Source organism: Musca autumnalis, unplaced genomic scaffold, assembly GCF_047663935.1.
Source record: "Musca autumnalis isolate F117 unplaced genomic scaffold, ASM4766393v1 scaffold_4, whole genome shotgun sequence".
Taxonomy (NCBI): Eukaryota; Metazoa; Arthropoda; class Insecta; order Diptera; family Muscidae; genus Musca; species Musca autumnalis.
Genome location: NW_027411977.1, coordinates 23,943,875 through 23,963,179, shown reverse-complemented (window position 1 = coordinate 23,963,179; position 19,305 = coordinate 23,943,875). Strand labels below are relative to the sequence as shown.

At 36.3% G+C, this 19,305-nt stretch overlaps 1 protein-coding gene across 12 annotated transcripts in view; it reads right to left on the bottom strand.

Moving 5' to 3' along the window:
- sty (sprouty signaling antagonist) overlaps nt 1-18,627 on the bottom strand; it is a 48,604-nt gene extending 29,977 nt beyond the window's left edge. The window contains exons 1-3 of one of the 12 annotated variants that reach the window (XM_073986178.1): nt 18,100-18,304; nt 10,359-10,636; nt 8,825-10,143 (exon numbers count right to left, since the gene is read on the bottom strand). The gene's annotated coding sequence lies outside the window, so the exon portion shown is untranslated. Of the gene's footprint in view, nt 1-8,824; nt 10,637-18,099 lie in introns of all 12 variants that reach the window. The other 11 variants (XM_073986185.1, XM_073986188.1, XM_073986179.1 and 8 more) reach the window with 11 other exon arrangements.
- Nucleotides 18,628-19,305: the final 678 nt, after the last annotated feature.

Here is a 19,305-nt window from a genome sequence, read left to right as displayed (position 1 = left end):
AGAAATCCTCATTGGCAATGCGGCTCTCTGGTAGCTACATTAGGCTATCTTGTAATATTGTCCCGGCCAAAAAACAGAGGAAGTATCGTAGTTGGTACTCATTGGTAAGCAGAAGTTTGTGCCCCACGTTGGGCGCCACTTGCTCCATATTTAAAAAAGCGCAAATCTGTTAAGCCACCAGCCCTATTGGAGAATTAAGGAGCTTAACGAAAGTCCACTCTTAATATGCTTAAAATATATTTAAAATAAAAATAAAATAACAACTGATCTGGAATCAAAATCTCTGCCGCACTTCTATTTTAGTAAAGAAGATATAAAACACCTACGACATCTCTATGTTCGACAAAACCGTTCCAAGAACTCTTCCATGACTTCCTGTTTCCAAGTTGCAACATTATTTTCTGCAAAACAAAAAACAGTTTCCCCATATCCTCTTCATATTTTTTTCTTTGAAAGCATCACAAGTGAAACCTTTCCTCTGAGATTGTGTAGCAATCCACCAAAAAGGTTTCATATTCAGTTTTGAATGAATTGAACATAGTTTTGTTGTTGTTGTTGTAAAAATGAAATCTAGGTTGCCAATGGCTATGCTGCAATTCACTCACTCACCATTACCAGATTTTCACATCAGTGAATCATGCTGTGAAACCAAAAGTTAAGCATGCATTTTTTTCCTCTGATGTTGCAGTTTTGAAAGTAACGAAAGACAACACAAAAATATTTACTATTAAGCAAAACAAAGAAGAGGTGGAAAATACAATAATGAGACGAATTGCCACGTTAAGAGGCTAATAAACAAAAGAATTATATTTTAGGTGTATGCGAATGCGGCTGTGAGTGACTGTCTGAGTGACTGAATGAAAAATGACAAAAAAAAAAAAAAAAAAAAAATGGAAAACATACCAGCCAGCTAGCTATAGGGTTGGTTGTTTTTCTTTTTTTTTGTGTTTCTCAATGAAATCTTTTTTTTTTTGTTGGTTGTTTGAATAAAACAATAAAGCCAGCAATTTAAAAATGCCAACAACAGCAGCAGCGGTAGGCAACAGTTAGCGATTTTTTTTATTAAAATATTTTTTTGTAAATTCTGATTGCAATGCAATGCCAACTGCTGGTTGCAAATTGTACAAAAAAATGGGGTCCAAGCATTATTGCCAAGTATGGGAATGAACACAAAGTCAAATGCGGGTGGGTGTTCTATTTTCTCATTTAGCTGAGTTCTGCAAAAGTAGAGCTGGGTTTTTGATTTCTAAACAAATGTTGTAAACTTATGAAGTCTATATATTGGCTTTGTATTGGGTTGCAAAACTATTGATAACAAGTTTCTTACGCCAAGTATTTGCAAGTAAAAAATAAAAGCGTTCCACATGACTAACCCATTTGCGAATTTCATCCAAAACATCCTTTAATCACAAACAAATATTTGCAATGAATTTTCTTCTTCATTATGTGTAGGTATTTATAAATTTTCCAAATTTCTGAATCATCCATTGAAATCTAAAAACATTTTTCATCATCATGAAAAACACAAAAAAAACTAAAAAATGCCGCAGAAAACATAATATTTTTGCGCCTAAAATACGCAAAACTACTGCTGTCATTAACGCACAAAAATACAAAACGTCAAAGGAACATGAAGAAAAAAACGTAGATGTCATCGTCTCTACCACCTCCTCAAAAAATAGGTTCACCGCCAAGAGTTTGTTGCCGAAAAGAGATTATTTTTGTCTCACATGACGATGATGATGCTGCTGATCGTGATGATAAAGATGAAGTGTACAAGAATATTTTGCACAGAAGCCGGCAAAATGTGTTGGCGGGGGAGGGGAGGGGCCGGAAGAAGGATGGTAATGCGTACATATGTATATTTTATGAATTTATTTTCGTATGCAATGCGTTGCATGTTGACGTTTGTCTAGAAGAAGATGAACAAAATATGCCTTAAAACATATTTATGTATTTGTATCACTACTCTGCAGCAGTCTGTTGTGGGCATGGGTGTGTGTGTGCGTTATAGTGCGTACATCCCCCAACCCCAAATTCGAAAACGTTAATATTATCTACAGTTAGGCAAGAAAAGTATTGCAAAAACCAAAATTGTAGAAAATTTCATATTAATTGTTCGTTTATGGCAACAAATTATGTAAAAACTATACGGTTTTTTGTGCAAATATCTTGCTATAGGTCCTTACAACAATATTCCGTCAAAATATGCAAAGGTTATTTGCGACTAATAACAAATACGGTCAAAAATAAGAATTAACTACTACTTGGGGGTGACAATAAAAGTATTGCAAAGGGAAAATCAGTACTACAAAACTATAAATTTTTGCAAATTTTTGCGGTCATTATGCATTTTTATGACTTTTGCGGCTAATAATAGAATAACAGTATTGAATGTAATAAAGTTCAGTGATAAAAAATGCCGTCCTGGAGGGTCTTCAGACAGGTAAAAAACGCATGGGACCATATTAACAATAAACCATGACGAATAGGCCACAGGCAAGTAGGCAAAGAATGAATATTTGACTCAATATGTATTGTAGGATAATGGAACAATGCAAAACACTCCGATTTTGGCTTTGAGAAAATGGAAATACCTCTGGAAAGTATATGGAAAAAAATTTACACCAGTGTAGTATTTTGGAACGACCTACGACAGAGCACTATTTCGTCTCCCAATGGTATTGATATGATTTAATTTTTGCTAAGTGGATAGATATTATCCTCTGCTATCATAATAAATCCAAAAAAGTACGCCAAATCCAATAAAACCCATCAAATATGGAAATTAAACCGCTACTGGAGAAGCTGGAATACCGAATATTTGCGTACTATATTCTTTAACATGGAAAATAGAATGCAAAATTGGGTTCACGGATATAATAATGATTGGGAAGGCATTCCTACTGACATTATTAAGAAATATTTAATAGTCATTAGTCTGAAAGTCAGAAAAATCGATCCCGAATGCTCAAACAAAGTCAACTACCACCATTCCAAAGACCAGATAATTACATGTTAATCTTATTTGTGTAAATTGCCGATGTAATATAACAACACAAAACTCTTAAATGCATCGGACCAACATCCTGATATCAACCCTCATAAAATGTTTTGGTCCAATTTAACAAAAGGCTCCAAAAACATCCTGCAACGAAGGATCAAGATTTACTAAAAATTGGGAACCAGTATCCTTAGAGTGGAACATACCGAGCCTTATTTTTTGGTTTAACTAAGCTCATTAATGCTCAAATGAATGTCCAAAGTGGATAAGCAACTCATTAAAGAACACACCTTTGGTAATTCTAGAAGAAACCATCGATTTGGTAATTTTTGCAATACTTTTATTGTCACCCCCAAATAGTAGTTAATTCTTATTTTTTACCGTATTTGTTATAAATCGCAAATAACCTTTGCATGTTTTGACGGAATATTGTTGTTAGGACCTATAGCAAGAAATTTGCACAAAATACCGTATAGTTTTTACATAACTTGTTGCCATAAACAAACAAGAAATATGAAATTTTCTACAATTTTGGTTTTTGCAATACATTTCTTGCCTAACTGTATAAGTCCCCATATACACATAAGTAATGAAAAATAAAACCAACAACAACAGCCACGACAAAAACTAAATTTTCACTTAAACATCATCAGCGGCAGCCTGGCTGCATTCATGCCGCAGCAGACCTGACTGCCTGCCTGGCTTTCTACTGCACACTTCCATATTAAAGAAGACAGCAAGAACAACACGGGAAGTTGCTCTATAAATGCTTGATTCTTTCGTATCGGTGTATGAGTGTGTGTGTGTGCGTAATGAAACACCTATGTTTATGCGTGGCTCTGTCTGCAATACCGTCGTGCCATTTAAAATTTACCCTTACATAAAAATATGAAATCATTAATTTTCTTTGTGTTTACGTGAGTGTTTGTGTGTGTGTGTGTGCGTATGTGGAATAAAACCATTTATGTGTGTAGTATATTTCCCCCTTTTAGTTTAGTTTTTCCATGTCTGTCCTCCTTAGATGAATAATGAAGAAAACAATAATAAAAACATATGGAATGGGTTGTATTTTCCACACCCAACTGGCAGCCTTCCCTTGTTCGTTGTTGTGTCTTTTATTTATTTTTTTCTTTTGAGGTCAAAGAGGTTGGTTGCATTAACATTTGCATTTGAACAAATTAAGGCAAATTATAGAGAAACAGAGGTTGTATTCGAAAGTAATTTTATAAATTTCTTTAAATGTCTCAAAATTTTAGTTGCCGCAATTAAGAAAGGTACATGTGTAGATGTGACGATACAAAAGGTTAGGAACTATTTGAGTATATCACGTTTTAAAATACAACAGTTGAAACAATTATTAACAATTGATATGTGAAATGGCGCCCAACGCGGGGCACCAAACACAATGGGGGTTATTCTATACTCAGTTCAATGGGAATTTTTCGTTCAGAATAACCCCCAATATGTGATCTTACTAACGTCCTCCATTTTGTAAACCGTTTTAATTTTAAACCAAACTGGCTATAGTGGGAATTGTGGTGGTAATATTGATATGGCGCCCAATGTGGGGCACCAAAAACAATATGTGTTCTTATTAACGTCCTGTATTATGTAAATCTTTTGAGTTCGAATTCAAATTGGCTGTAGTAAAGATTCCAGTGATCAAATTTGAAATGGCGCCCAACGTGGGGCACAACACAGATAGCGACTATCTTATGCTGGACTATTCTTCCTTAGCTATCCACTGTGTACATAATATCTGAAATGGCGCCCAACGTGGCGTTGCTTAATTGAAAGGGCTTTTATTGAATTGTTATTCGACGTAGATTGATATTTTATGGGAAGTATTTTTGTTCAATTCCTGTGGTTATGTTCATTCATTGGAACTAAAAATGTCTATTCGATTTGTTATGTTAGAGAGGCTTTAAAACTGTTATTTTTCAAATCGAGTTAGCTTAGTTCTTAGGCCAGGAGAGTTTTTTTTAAATAAGATTGAACGTGCAGATGATCTTCAGATCTTGGCAGAAACATTATCACGGTATCAGCTTAAAACTCTTAGGAAAGTATGGGATATTTCAGAGAATTGTAAAGAATAACAAACATGAAGGCAAAGTAGAAAATCCAAACATAGCCTGAATTTTACACAATTGACCATAACCACTTTTTTATAACTACATTTCCTCTTTGCGAGTATATCTGTTAAAGGATTTGGCTTCAGTTCAATGTCGATAGCAATAAAAGAAGCCTGGCTCTTAATTACAAGTATGAAGCCTAATAGAATTTCAAAATAGGACTATCGGATGTAATTCCTTTTCCGCCAGTGGGCCATTTTACTTCCTTTTTCACCAATACCTCTTTGTTGACCAATCTTGACAGATTCAACCTTGAACAACTGAGGTCGACGATTAGTCTTTGTCTTCAGATTTTGAGCAAAGACTGTCCTCTATCCTACACAAGGCTTTCGGGTTAAATTTCTCTGCTGTTGCCGAGATTATCTTATACAGAATGTGATCTATTAGTTTACTAAACTTGTCCAGTTGCAACCTTCAACAAGAGATGGTCGACGAGGCAATGTCTACATTCTGTATGGTCGACGAGGCAGGTCATCAACATTATCATGTTTTCCATCTTTCCTGTATTAGGTTAGGTTGAAAGGAGGGGCGATATAAGAATCGCCACATGCCCGTATGGGACATACACTTAAGCCAGTACAGGCCTGTTGTGCGCTCTAATTGCGGAAGCCTAAGGGGAATAACTTTTTATTGCTTAATTTATTAAAAGAAAATAAATTAATCAATTAAGAAATTCTGTGCCATTGACATAATCTCTTAAGTCTTTGAACTCGCTTGCCCTAATTTGGTGGAGTTCTAGTATAGTGTTATTTCTTAGAAATTTGTTTCGAAGCGTCGCGAAAGCTGGGCAATGACAGAGATAGTGTTCCAACGTTTCGTCGTCCTCTCCACATGCTCTGCATTCGCTGCTTTCTGCACAACCGATTTTGTGCAGGTGTGATTGTAGCCCTAGGTGTCCTGTAAGGATGCATGTTAGTCTACTAATGTCCTTTTTACTCATTAATAGGAGTTCCTTTGTTTTTTTTTTTTTTGGGTTTCCCCAGAGGATTTTTGTGTGTTTCCCTTTCTTTTCAGTGTTCCAGACGGATGTATGGGCGTTTTCTGCCCATGCCTTTAATTCTAGGCGCGCCGCTTTTAAAGGCTTAGCATTACCTAGGCTTATCGTAGTTTGCTCCCTGGCTTGCCTTGTCAAGGAGTTAGCTATCTCGTTACCCCTAATCCCTTTATGTCCTGGTACTCATCTAATGTCAACCGAACCATGGTGGGAGTAGTCGTTGATTGATTTTTTACACTGCAGGACAGTATTTGATTTAACCGTCTTGCTTGTTATTGCTTTACTGTCCGTTAGAATGTTTACAGTGATTGGCCTTGTGTTAGCTTTAAACCAGTTCAGACACTATGTGACCGCTAGGATTTCGGCCTGTAGAATTGTATTATGATCCGGCAGTTGAAGGGAGATTCTAGTTTCCTGGTCTTCGATATATAGACCCAGACACGTTCTCCCCCCCCCCCCCCCCCCCCCCTAGAACGGCCCCATCTGTGAACCCACAGCTTCCAGTTGGCATCCGTTCCAGGGTTCCATTGATCTACATGTCTCTGTCCGGTATTATAATTTCACACAAGGCGACTTCAATTGTTTCACCCGTTGTAACCTGTAATATGCTTTGGTGGTATGTTTGGTGGTCTCTTACGATCCACTCGCTCATCGACTTAAGTCTTATAGCTGCAATGGCTGCCTCATACCTTACCTGAATTTCTATTGGGTGGACAAATAAAATTGTCTCTAAAGCCCTAGTTGGTGTTGGTGGCTTAAGCAGTACATTTTTTGGACATTTTGTACTATTTTTACGTTGAATTTCTTGTCCGTAGCTGTCCACCATACCACAGAAGCGTAAGTTCGAATCGGTGTAATTACGCTTCTGTATAACCAGTGTGTCATCCTAGGATTGAAACCCCATTTTGAGCCTATAGTCCTTCTGCAGGTTGACCAACATCTGTGGGCTTTATTAGCCCTATCCTGAATATGGTCTTTCCATTTAAGTTTCCTGTCTAGAATTACTCCCAGGTACTTAATTGTTGGAGAAATGTTTATCATCTCGTCGGTTAAGATCATTAGTAGACTATTTATGGTGGTAACCCATAGGAGATGTGATAGTATTCCTCCCTGTGGCGTCCCTGACCAACATTGTCTCTTTTTGTTACGTCTTGTCCATATATTCCTTAGCATGTGGTCTATCCAGTGCCTCAAGGCCCGGTTTACCTGAAACTTGTCTAAGGAGTGGATTAGCGTTTCGGTGCTGAAGTTATTGAACGCTCTTTCGATGTCGATGCAATCTGCGAGTGTATACAACTTCATCTCGAAGGTTCTCTCTATATGGTGTACTACCTCATGTAATGCGGTTTCCTGTATTTCGTGTTGAAGACATTTCATTTACGCCTTTGTATCCATTGCACCAGTCAAGCTTCCGGAAGGAAAGCCTGGCTATTAATTACAAGTGGGCTAGGTCCCACTGAACCCAATACGATTTCAAAAGAAGCCTTTCTAATGCAATTTCGACTCGGCCGTTTGCCTTTTTTGTATTTTACACATATCATGATTTTTCGTTAAGCAATCTTGCCCAGATTCAACAGGTGATAGCGATGTATTCAGCCATCGAGTAATATCTACATTCTATATTTCATGGTGGTCGAAATAGGGAATCAGCATTACCATGTTTTCCTTATTTCCTGTGTTCGATTCTCTCGATCAGATTTAAACTGCAACAGCCACAAGTCGATGGGGAAAACAGCTATTGTTGGTTGCCCCCTATGCTCCAGTGGCGGATAAAGGAATAAAGGGGTTCTCTGTTCCAGAGGCTTATTTTTTGGCCCAATTTGTGAGTTTCCTCTTTGTATATGTTGGACTTGTCCCCATTACAACCAAATAGTGTTCTTACAATAAAAATTCTCGTCACTGATTTTAAAAAACGCTCACTATGAAGTTCTTTGCCGTATAGTTTGTGTTACCTTTAAGGTGTTTTGAGTAGTAATTACTGATTAATCTGGACGCAGTAGGTTTTTTTGTACCAGTCTGGTAGCAGGGAATCCCCTTGTATATGTATCAGTGAATCAATGTGTGGTTGGTGCATTATTCGACACTTGATCAAATCTTTACGGAGTTCCTCCTTTAAAATTGTTCCTATAACGTTTTTCTATTATCTGCTTGCTCAAGATCAAAACTACTACCATATGGGACAAATTTTCGAAGGACAGTAGTAGTATTGCGGTAAACTTGATCTATACTTTTCAGACTGCTTATTCAGGAATCTCAGCGTTTTCTTTACATACCCACTACACATTTCAAAATTGTTCTTTCACAAGTCTTCTCAAGATTATTATTTTTTGCTATATTTTATTCTTAATTTCACTTATTCACCTGACAAATCCGAAATGATTTTAGTTTTAATAGTTTTGAATAAATATATTCATGTTATCTACAAGGAAATAATTCTCAATTTCTATGCTTTTCATAGAATCGGCTTTGAGTTTTCTTGTGACAGTTCAGAAACAATTCGCCGCAAGTTATATCTGTCAAAACTTAAACAACTCTACTATGCATTTACGTTATTACATTTGTCTAACTCAAGTTTAAAAGTCCAACTTAAGAGATGTATTAGCGAATGATTTAGAGAGGACAGAGAGAGAGAGAGTGTACAAATTATTTAATAGTTTTTTTATTGAAATTAAAAAAAAAATGAAATCAACTTACATTTTCTGTAAAAAGCAATCCAAAAATTATAAAAAATAAAAACGGCAATTAATCCTTTATGTTTTTGTGGTTGTGCTCGGGGAGATTTGTTTATAAATTTCCTGGTGGTTGTTTTTTTGTTTGTTTTCAATTCAATTAGAAGTAGAAAAAACTCCTTTACTCTACACCAGACCCTAAGCGCCAAGAATTGGGCAAGACCGAGGGAGAGAGAGGAGAGAACGAGCACAACGAAATAAAAAGAAGAAGAATTATGGTCGATTTGTTGTAATAATAATCCACAGGAAATGACAGACAGATGTGCATGCGTGCGTATGGTTTGTTTGATTGTTTAGATCACTGATGTTTAGTTGATGCTGCTGCCTTCTTCTTATTATTATTTATTTTTTCTTGTTATTGTTGTTGGTTTTGGTTGTTTATTTCTTAGTTTTCAGTTAGAGTGCTGATCATTTGTTGTTGTTTTTTTTTTTGTTTTCTTACTACAACAACTACTCTCTTTCTCTCTAGTTTGGATTGTTGGCGACGACGATGAGTTTGTTGTGGTGTGTGTTGTTGGTTTTTTTGTTTTAATAAAGAGTATTTGTGTGTTGTTTTGTTGGAGAGTGTGTATTGGTAGGTATGATGAGAGCCTTTAGGTTTGGTTTTATGTAATTTGTTGCAAACAAAATATTTTTTTAACTTTAAAAAAATATTATTAATGCCTCAGTTGTTTACAAATGATTTAACAAAATTCCACTTTTCATTAAACTATGTGTTTTATGGCGTGTTAATTTTTCACCTTGACTGTGTTGTTGTTTCTGCTAAGAAAATTCGATTTTTTTGATTCATTCATAAAATTTTTTATTCTTTATTTATCCTCTGTGGTGGTGATGGTGTTATTGCTTTTGAATATATAGGTATGTATATGTTTAATCCACACACACTTCTTTTATTTTTTGTTTTATTCACATAATCATTTTTTGTTAATTACTTTTTTCAATTTTTCAACTTCTTTTTTTCTTGTAATACTTCTTCTGCTTCTTGTGTGTATGTATGCTTATGCTTTTTATGTATATAATTTTGTGCTTTTCATTATATTATTTTTTTTTTTTTACTTTTTTCAACTCTTGATAGATTTTTCTTTCATTTTGGTTTTATTTTTAGGCACTGAATGAACTTTTCGTTTTGTTTTCTTCTTGCTTTTCTTTATGTATTTTTTTTGCTATTTTTTCGTTTTTTTTTTCTTCGTTTTTATTTTGTTGGTTAATTTTGTTTTAATTATATCCGATGATGATGTTGATGCTGCTGCTGTTGTTGAATTTGTTGGATGCCACTTTTATTCGCTGCGGGGATAAATGAATAATGACGAAGAGGATGAGTAAATGGTTTGGTGGGGGAAGGGAGGAGTACAGAAAAGAAAAACTAGCAAAATTTATTTTTTTCCCTCTAGCATTTCATTGAGAGGAGGGCAGCATAATGCATGGTTTAATCAATGAATAAGGTTGATCGTTTTGCTTGTCGCGCAGACATTGGGGTTATCTTTTTACGAAACACTCACTTTTTTTAACTAAATTTAATTGATGCTGCTTAAATTACTTTTTAATAAGTGGCGCGCATTCGTTTTAGTTGTTTTTTCTTTGTTTTGTGTAAATTTTAGTGGGGCTGGGTCGTTTGGTCGATCGATACGCGTGTACACTCAATGTGTGACTGACAATGGGATTTTTTTAAAAGCGGTTAACGTTTGAAGCGAAATAAATCCAAGTGGTTGTATCCCGAACTGGCTAAACTCGTACTAATAGCAATGCCCAAGCAATGCTCTCACATAGCTGGCAAGAACTAACAAAAAAAGCAAACACACACATATTTTCATACAGCGAGAGAGAGAGCGTGAGAGAGCATTCGAAACCCCACACATGTTAGTAAAAGAGATCACTCTTTCTCTCACACACATACTTTTTCGAGCAGAGAGCAAGAGTTAATTATGATTTCCATTAGGCAAATTCAAACAGATATTTGTAAAGAGGTAGAAGGAGAGTGTCATGCAGAGAGAATCCAATTACTATTCTCGTTTTTATGGATATCTCATAGATACAAGTATGCATGTTGTATGAGGAAATAAACTACAGTGGCTCCATATTCCATGGTTTTGGGGAAGGTAACAGAATTTGGAGAAGGAAACTAAAGTCAAATATGGAGAAGACCTAAATTCGCCTTCTATGTGTCACCTCATTACATCTACCTCAGGAATTCAGGGTGAAATCATTTCAGAAAAAAATAATGATCTATTTCAAAATGGATTATGTTATGGCGCCTTGCTTTCCTGCTTCAAAAAAAGAAAAAAGAAGGACGAGCCCATCTTGAACTCTTCTATTCTTCTCTCAGAAGCAAGCAAGGCAAGGAGGCGAGGTAGTTTATGTACTCAGGCCTTAAAGCACAGAGGAGACTCTGTTATGGTATGGGGTTGTATGAGTGCTTGCGGTTGGAAATCTTGTTTTTGTCGAAGGAAATAAGGATAAGATTTATTAGTTAAACATCCTGAAGGATAATTTGAAATGCAGTGCTGAAAAAATGGGATTTGGGACAATATTCTAATTTTTTCAATATTTTTGACCCCAGCACAAATCACACATTTTTCGAGAATGGATGCCATATAACTGTCCAAAAGTGATTCAAACACTCCCCGATCCATCGCAGTTTTAATGAAAGAAATTGAAGTGGATACTTCTGCCTGTGATTCACTGTATTTGCAGGCATAGATACAGTCAGGGCAATCGTGAATAAAAAATTCGTAGGGAAATTGTACTCTTTCCCAAATTTCACAAATTTGTATTTCCATATTTTTGTTCAAAAAAGGAATATTTTTGTCGAATATTCCACAATTAAGCGATTTGAGGAGTTAAAAGCATTTCACTTTTTAAAATTATTTTCCGTGCGGAAAATTCCAAGAGAAATATTAATGATTACCCTGAGTGTTTTCGAAACTCGGCTTACCACTTCAATTCCTAAGGCCCTAATCAATTTAAAAAGATATACTATGTTCCTTTACGTGAACGTCGTGGAAGAGGTGTAACTATTCTCAGCAAAAACAATTTTAATGCTAAATTTATAACTAAATGTACCGTCACATTTGGCAAATATTTGCTCCAGTGAGCGGCAGCGACATGAATTATTTACGCTCACTTGCTCTCAGTAAGCGCACACTGTCGGTCGCTGGAGCAAATAGTTGCCTAATGTGACCTAACTTTAAGTCCAATTAATTGAAGTCAGATCGAAAAAATACTATTTGGATGTATATATTGTCCGAAGAATTTATCATGACGATTCCACGATGACGAACAATATTTTTTTAAAAAAATAGGGATATATTCTGCAAAAAAACCATATCCTATCCATGGGGAGCGATAACACCAACGCCCAATCAACAATGGGAAACCGTGGTTCTGGAGTTAAAAACAATAACGGAGAGCGTCTCATAGAACTGTGTCAAATATTCCAGCTAGTCATTGGTGGTTCCATTTTCCTGGATTCATAAATACACATGAACATCACCGAGCAGCAATACTCGCAACCAGACAGATCACATATCCGTTGAAGATGGAGGAACTCTCTGTCAGAAACAAAAGCGAAGCTGGAAGTGACCACGAAATCAAAAGCAAATTGAAATGCCAAAGAAGAACCACCAGACACATAAGGCGGAAACAACTATGCCTACAACAACTCCAAAACAACACAACCAGAAACACCGTAGCCACGGCAATACGCGAAAAGTTACCAATAAACAAACACCACACATGGCATGGAATTACATTAACATACCACCAAGTTGCGGAAAATACAATGGGAGTACCCCAAAAAAAAAAAATTAGAACAATAAGAATATGACAAGAGAGCAGTATCAACAACTAGCAAAACAAGATAAGAAAACTGCAGGAAGACGCAAAAGAAAGTTCCTAGACGAACTGGCAAAAACAGCAGAGGAAGCATCAAACCAGTATAATATGAGAAAGCTACACCGGACAATAGATAGTCTCACAAACCGAAGGTGTACCAGGAACCAAGCAGTAAAAGACCGAAATGGTAGACTACTAACGAACAATGATGAACAAATTCAAAGATGGAGAAAACATTTCGAGAAAATTAGTAACGTCAGAAACACAACTGCAACTAACGAAATGTACAAAGCAGTCCAAGAGAAAATACGTTGAATATAACCTTTAACCCTCCCAGCTTGAACGGAATAAAAGAGACAATAGAAAAAACAGAAGATGATTGTTTACTAGAAGAAGCTCTACAGGTCTACGACAGAACCGCGGCTGAGTTACTTCGGCTTCACATCACATCAGCTTGGGAAGAAGAAAGACTGCCTCCAACATGGAAGAAAGGGATCATTTTAAAGTTACCCAAGAATGGCGACCTTAAAGACATAAAAACTGGAGAGGAATAACCCTGCTCAGCACCATATACAATATACTAGCAATCATAATACAATACAGAATTCAAAGGAAAGTAGAAAACATTCTGAGAGATGAAGAAGTTGGCTTCCGACAAATAGAAGCTGTGTAAACCAGGCTAACACCTACGCGCCATAACAGAACAATCTACAGAATGGTGCACTCCTCTGTATCTAATTTTCATCGATTTCAAGAAAGCCTTCGACAACAACAGACTAAGTGCCATATGGAAAGCATTAAGCAAAAAGGGAATTCCCCAGAAAATAATCCGAGTAATAAAAGCGATGTACGAGGTTGCAGAACTCTAAGTTCTTCACAACAGGAACAAAAGCCAACCGTTCCTCACAAATGCGGGACTGAAGCAAGGATGTCCTCTGTCACCCCTACTGTTCACAATTGTATGGATGAAGTATGAAGTATTGGATGAAGTAATGAAGTCTGCTCTCAGAGAAGAGGCATAACATGGAGTCCCTCACGACAACTCGAAGACTAAGTCCACAGTGAAGGGAATACTTGAATCGTCGGAATATTTGAGACTGTTCATGTTAGGTTCTTAACGTATACAATATACTAGCAGTCATAATAGAATAAAGAATTCAAAGGCAAGTTGAAAACATTCTGAGAGATGAACAAGCTGGCTTCAGACCAAAAGACCAGGCCAACTCCCTACACGTCATAATATAACAATCTATAGAATGTCGTACTCCCCTGTATCTACTGTTCATCGATTTCAAGAAAGCCCTCGCCAAAGGCAAAGAGTGAGTACCCCTGAAAATAATTCGAGTAATAAAAACGATGTGCGAGGATGCAAAACTCTCAGTTCTTCACAACGGGATCATAAGCCAACCGTTCCTCATAACTGCGGGAGTAAAACAAGGATGTCCTCTGTCATCCTTACTGTTCACAATTGTACTGGATGAAATAATGAATGAAGTCTGCTCTCAAAGAAGAGGCATAACACGGAGTCTCTCACGACTACTCGAAGACATAGACTGTGGAATGAAGGGAATACTTGAATCGTCGGAATATTTGAGAATGTTCATGTTAAGTTCATCCACATAAACATTATATAATTGTTCCATAATCAACCCAGACGGGACAGGATACACTTCTCTCATATCAATGAGTGCACCCCGAATAATATTAGCTCAATGACCTACTGTTTATTGCCCAGCCCAAACGTCGTGTCTTACGACACCAATTTATAGAGAAGTTGTACATGGCTGAAATACTCAGGAAATATCGCCAACATTACTGAGGGGTATTTTGCCACCGTTGAAAATTTTGATGTTGCCTGGCCGGGGAATCGAACCCACGAACTTCTGCGTGCAAGGCGGGTGTGCATACTATTGCACCACGGTGTCACCCAACATTACATGATAATAAAGTCTTTGATTTAATAATTTTCCATTCGGTCGGGTCATCTACCGAAATAGATACGTCCATATACATTATTCCAATTAATTTTAAAGAGTATTTCATCCATTTTATTGTAATTTAAGTTTTTAATGTCCCGCCATTTCTTCAAGCCAAACAAAAGAATGTCGTATATATTCCAGAAATAACGGGGAATCCCTTTTTATTGTAGTTTCAATAAGTATATAAAACAGATACATATGTCGTCCGCGTAAATCCTAGAACACTCCCCAGGGACACCCATTGCATTGCTCTCTCAATGACATTAATATCGAAATATTGCCTCCGGACAGATTAATAACTTTCTAAAAGTAACGTCGAGCTTTCCATTACGCCGTATATTGGAAGCTTTTGCAAAAGAATATAATGTTCAACAAGGTCAATAGTCTTCGAAAAATCATAAAAAAAGACCGCAGTAAAACGAAACTCGTGGATCGGCGGGACTCTAGCTGAAAAGCCTCCTGGAAACTGCTGTTATACAGACAGCTCGATCTTAGGGGGGAGGACTGGATGGGGACTTTTTATTGAAGAACCAGAGACCGAAATCTCTCTTCGGTTGCCGGATCACAATACGGTTCTTCAAGCGGAGATCAGGGCGATCACAGATTGTCTGAACTTGAACTCGAGACCAACTACCGTTAACGTCCTTACGGACAGTAAAATGGCAATCAATGCAATAACATCAAAAACTGTACTGGACTGCATAAATACGATAAACAATTATTCCCAGCAAGGAATAGTGCGTATCATATGGGTACCAGGCAATGCGGGGATTAAAGGTAATCAAAGAGCTAATTATCTGGCAAAAAATGGCAGGGAATTAGCAACAGTAAACTTAGACAGCGCAAAGCCTCTAAATGCGTAACGTCCAGAGTTAAAAAATTGGGCAAAACAGGCCCATCCATCCCTATGGAATAGAGAGGAGATAGGGAAGACCACTAAGATTCTCTGGGGACCCAAACGAGGATAAAACTAAAAACTTACTATTATTAGGTAAGGCAGGCATTAGTAGGCTAATAGGTATCCTTACTGGTCACTTGGGCCTACAAGCTCATCTGCATAAAATTAAATACGCAAATAACAGCTTATGCAGGGCATGCGGAGAGGACGACGAAACGTTGGAACACTTTCTTTACCAATGCCCAGCTTTCGCAAATATCAGTTCCCAGTCTTTAGGGACCGACACTATACCGGGACTTAATCAGATAACGGCAAATGATGTTAAACAGTTAAGGGTTTTGTTAAGGGCACAGAATTCCTAAAATAATAAAGATACCAAATATGACCCTTCTTTTCAACCTAACCTAACCCGTTTTTTTAATTTATTACAAATGAAATTTTGGACATTAACAGAGTGGCATCCTCTGTAGCAAAACCTCTGGGAATTCCATATTGGAATTTATTAAATAAATCTGTTTGTGCAAAGTAAAGTGTTAACCTACGTGGCCGGTTAACGCTCCAAAATGTTATTAATACTAACTAGCATAGAAGAAATTAAACCGAACTTATTTACTGTGACTGCGTTGGGGCTTCCTTTGGAATTCGGATAACTTTATGAATTTTAAAAACGTCCGGATAAATAGATGTATCTGCCAGGTATTTGTCAATATAAGTGCAGACTTTTTGTTGGTATTATATCTCTATGGTATATGTTATCGTTCTGAAATCCTCGTCATCATTAGATATTGGAATATTCTGATTGGACCAAAAGTAGTTTCATTGAAAACAGATTTGGAAAACGTGCCAATATTTTTGAAAATTTTTGTCTTATTTTGTATTTCTTTCCTGATTTTTGCATATGCTTTTATTATTTCTTCAAATTTAAACCATTTGAACAATAAATTTTTATTTACAAGACTAGAATATGCAAAAAATCCGATGTATGGTCATCATGAAATATTTTGTTCCCACACATATTTCCTATTGGAACCGGGTGGAAATTCCAATAGAAATTTAAAAAGTAGTTTCTGAATGGTTTTTACAAATTTTCGATTTTTCAAATCGATTGGATAATAAGTTGGACCTGTAAAATTTCGTGAAAATCCACTTAGATGGCTGAATTGACACGTGTTATCGTTAAGTCCCGGTCCACACTAGAGTAATTTCAAGGAAATAATAATATTATGAAATTCGGCGTTCTTTTAGATCGAGTTCCCCACTAGGGCAATTTCATAAAATTTCTCTATTATGGATTTAAGAACGCATAATTTCATGAAATTTTTTCCATTAAATTATACTAGGTTGGACCGGGACTAACCGGACACCCAAATTTTTCGTATTTAGGTGTTTTAATTGGAAAAAACTGGAGGGTATGCCAATAACAACATTTTCAATATTTTTTTTCGTTTTTTTCTTTTTAATATAAAAGTTCTATACCAGTGGTGTTCTACCATATCGTTCAGAGGCTGTTCCATAAGAAGTTAATGGCAAATGCACTCATTGATAGAAAAAAATCCACCATTGTTCACATTGTATTTTTTTCATCTTGCAAAATTGAGATTGGCTTGATAAAATGGAGCCACTGTACAAAAAATGGGTGTATGTTTCATTGAGATATTTCGCTGTGTTTATCGATGACGTAGATCTTTTTTTGAGTTTGCATGCGCTCCCCCTTTTTCTCCCACTCTCACTCTTGATATCTCTCTATTGCTAGCTCTAGGAACAAGCTTAATTTAAACTTTTTTAATTTGTATTAAAGAATGACAAAAAATCCAAATAATATTAATAATAAAATAACTCTATAACTTTATAAATAATATCCATAATTAATTATAAATGAAAATACTCCTTTAAACTTTTAGTTCATACATGCGGTGCATACAATTTTTTTTTTAGTTTTGCAAAAACAAGAAATGAAGCAAACAAAATGAGAAAAAAACAGCGGATACAGCAAACGACCACAAATAAAAATGACGACGGCGTCATTTGTTTGGCCGCAGCAGGCGGCGCACACAAAACAACAACAAAAAGCCGCTATTGCGGCTAGCGCTGCAGCTGAGTCGGCGGCAGCTGCTGTTCGCTCTTCACTGCTAATTCATTTGAAATACACTTTTTTCAATGAATGAATTTTGCACAGTTCGATAAGGTCGTCCGCACACAGTATATTTTCCTGTCTTCTTCTTCTTGTTTTTCTTGTTGCTATACACCAATACAGGCGTGTTTTTCGTCGTTTATTTGTATTTGTTTTGCTGATTGTCAACGTATTTTTTGTTGTTACTTATTTATTATTTTTTTAATACCGAGTCTCCTACTACACCTTCTGCTTTGAGAAAACCAAGCATTTTTATTTATGCCTTCTCCTCCTTTTTGGTTTGAATAAAAATAAAACTATCTTTCTTGTCACTGAAATTCATCTTTCATAAATAATATTTGGTGAATATTTCATTTATTTTTTTGCATTACACTCTTTCATTTTTTTTTTTTTTTGCATACCATCATTCTTTCGTTTTCATAATTTCCTTTCAAATTTGTATTCGTGCGAGATTTTTTCGTTAATAACACAAAAAACGTTTCGCTTTTCTTTTTATTTTCTATTCCGTTTTTTCTTTTTGTTTTGGAAAAATCAAGAAATAATTTTTCCAGAAAGACACACCAACGAAAGACCCGTGTAATAGAATTTTTGTGTTGGTTTGAGGAAGAAGAAAACGACGACAACGTACTCTTCTATACGCGTACTTCGCTTCGTCCGCTCAACAGGGAATATGAAAAACGACTGATTTGCACACATACATCAGTTCTCTCGATTGCCGCTGCTGCTGGGCCCAAGCAATGTTAATGGTGGGCTTGCAAAACACACACAATCGCCCAGCATTAAGTTGTAATTTATGCTCTTTTGCGTTCTCTATGTGTCGGTATTTGTTGACCGGAAAAAAGAGCCAAGCCATGAAATTGAGATGAATTCGCCGTCATCTATAGCGCACCACCGACATTGTAGGGAGAGATACTGCTGCTGTAAAATGTGAGCTAAAGGTATTTGTTCGTTTCTTTTTGTGGTTATAAGCAACAAACAACACACCAGTGATATAACCCAGTTAACCAATTGAAAGGGTAGTTGGAATTTTAGTGGTATATTTTTTTATAATGGGAAAGAAGAAATCTAATTTGAAAATATAAGCTCTGTTCCTTTACGTGCAAGAATCTTCAAGTTTTACCACTTTTTACTCGAAAAGCGTTCGTTTACTTCAGACACAATACAATTCATATGGAAGCAGTTTACAACTTTTACTATTTTTGCCGGTTTTACTATTTTCAATATTGTTATGATGCCACTACTAGATGAATAACTTTTTTGTGAGAAGATAGATAGGCGGAATAACCACAAAGGATTAGAAACAATATAATAATTATTGCAGGTTCGGAGGCCTACAATTATAAAGACAGAAACCAAAGATAGCAGCCCTATCACGGAAATAGATGTCGGTCTAATCTTCCGTTGATTGCCGAATTAATATCAATTCGAGTATTTACAAAGAAGAAAAAATAATGATCGTAACTATTTGATGACGAACAAAGGCTAAGATGAAAGGACAAGATTTGCACAGTGGAATGTCAGAACGCTATATTAATCTGTGAAAAGTGTCTGAATTATCAAAAGAATGCAGGTGACGTAGGGGATGGAATATACCAAGGAACGGTCCT